Source organism: Danio rerio, chromosome 1 (assembly GCF_049306965.1).
Source record: "Danio rerio strain Tuebingen ecotype United States chromosome 1, GRCz12tu, whole genome shotgun sequence".
Classification (NCBI taxonomy): Eukaryota; Metazoa; Chordata; class Actinopteri; order Cypriniformes; family Danionidae; genus Danio; species Danio rerio.
In genome coordinates this window covers 58787055-58789621 of record NC_133176.1, presented here as the reverse complement: position 1 = coordinate 58789621, position 2567 = coordinate 58787055, and the positions used below count along the sequence as shown (strand labels likewise).

Below are 2567 nucleotides of genomic sequence, written 5' to 3'. Positions count from 1 at the left end.
AGGAAAATGTTCAATTGCGCATGTAATCACTTCTCTTTTAAGGCAAGTGAATGTGTTTTTATAAAGTCTGTGATTAGAATACGTTTAGAAAACGCGTCATTTATGAGGGATTTAGGGAAGGATTTAAATTACATTTGCATTAAGTTTATACGCAAGTTAATCTATTGTGTATATGCATTCATTATCATATGTATGGGTGTGAATTATATTAGTGTGCACACGTATTGTATTCATATATATATATATATATATATATATATATATATATATATATATATATATATATATATATATATACAGTTGAAGTCAGAATTATTCGCCCCCCTGTTTATTTTTTCCCCAATTTCTGTTTAACGAAGAGAAGATTATTTCAACACATTTCTAATCATAATAGTTTTAATAACTCATTTCTAATAACTGATTCATTTTATCTTTGCCATGATGACAGTAAATAATATTTTACTTGATATTTTTCAAGACACTTCTATACAGCTTAGTGACATTTAAAGGCTTAACTAGGTTAATTAGTTTAACTAGGCAGGTTAGGGTAATTAGGCAGGTTATTGTATAATGATGGTTTGTTCTGTATTATAAAAAAAAATAAAGGATCTAATAATATTGACCTTAAAATAGCTTTTTAAAAATTAAAAACTGCTTTTATTCTTGCCAAAATAAAACAAATAAGACTTTCTCCAGAAGAAAAAATATTATCAGACAAACTGTGAAAATTTCCTTGCTCTGTTAAATATCACTTGGGAAATATTTAGAAAACGAAAAAAAATCAAAGGGGGCGAATTATTCTGACTGTATGTAAATATATATTGTTCTGAACATCCAATAGTGTACACGTACATTCAAGTAATTTAAAGGTATTTCTCATGTGTTTTAAGTATGTGTTTAAGTACATTAACAAGTTCAATAATAGTGTATATTGAATAATAATTAAATAAACGTAAATCTAAAATTATCTCAGGATCTCTAATATTATCTGTACATTCTAAATTGACAAGCAAACTCTATTATCCTAATACTTTTGCCTTAATTTTAATTTATTTGTATTCCTCTGCCTGTTATTTTTTCTTCTCTACTTGTAATAATATGTACTGTTGGCATATTGTGTAAATTGTAGCGATTTCTCTTGTTGAAATATGTTCATCAGTTCATATGCAATGAAAATATGTGGCGCTAAACAAAGTTTGATTTAAACTCTCTGGCACCTTATAGTCATTCACACACTTTCTCTCTCTCACACACACCAGATTATTTCTTAAGAGACAACACTGAAATGTTAATATTGTAATACCCTCTGAAGACGTCACATTTATTGTCCCTCTTCTTCTTTTTCTTTGCATTTATTGTGCTGCTTTCCTAAAAGTTGTGAAAATCTGCAGCATGTTGAAATGCCGGTGAACAATATTTGATTGCTTCAGTAAATAACCTCTGTTGTATTATCTGTAAAATAATAATCCTTCTGCCTCTTCAGTGTACCAGCTGTAATTTTATTTTGTAAAGTAAAAATGTGTATGAAATCCTCCTTCAGCTGCACAGACTGTATCAAAATCACCTAATCAACACAACTGAAAGCTTTCTTCAAATCACCTCTTCATTCCTCTATTGATGTTGATTATGACGGTGATTATGATGATGATTATATTGTAATAGTTCTAAGCAACATGCATGATGAAATATTAGTCAGCATTTCCAGTATGAGGAGAAAAAGAGGAACCACAGACTCGTTCCACTCAAACTCACACCATCGGTTCAAGAAAAATACTATTGCACTTTATAATAAATACAGTGTTTTTGAACCCTAATATTGTGAAGTACTTAAATCTGTAATATAGATATATGAATCATTCTTACTCTTTAATTAATATGATCTGTCATAGTGTATCAAAGATGCAAATTCCTCACTGCATTTCAGCTGCAACCTTCAGCAAGCCTCCTAATACCTGCAGCATGATGACTCTTGATGAGTGTTAAAGGCGGTGTGTGGATTTACACCATTTTTTGTAAATATACACTAGTTGCAAACAGTTTATATGGGCTGAATTAAAACAAACAAATTAGGTTGAACATCACTATGTTTAAATTCAGCCCATATATATGCAACCACTTGCCTTAAAAAAAAATTGAGTAAATCCAATGAATTTTTTTTCAGTGTATGTTACAAACGACTCAACATAACAATAAATCGGTAAAAATGAGTACACTAACTATCGGTTGTAATTCTAAAGTTGCAATAGTATGTGTTTTGGAATGTGGCTAGTATGAAATAATAGATGTACTGCATCGGCCATGTGAATAAAAACAACAATGTAGATTATCCGGCTGGACAAAACGTGCAAGTGTAATGTGATGTGTATTTATATAGCGCATTTACAGTGTATGGCCATACACCCAAAGCGTTTCAAAAAACACCATTCATTACACTTGCACGTTTTGTCAAGCCGGATAATCCACGCATGAAAATATGACTTTGAGCACTTTTGGATCTTAAATGCAAACGCAAGAGCTGAAAAGCTAACATTAGGCTATAAACAAACTACGGAGCCTTCAGGGCACTC

The 2567-nt window shown here is 30.8% G+C and overlaps 1 long non-coding RNA gene across 4 annotated transcripts in view; it reads left to right on the top strand.

Annotated features, from left to right (window-relative positions):
- LOC137495979 (uncharacterized) overlaps positions 1–2567 on the top strand; it is a 71320-nt gene that overhangs the window by 43551 nt on the left and 25202 nt on the right. The gene's annotated exons all lie outside the window — the stretch shown is intronic.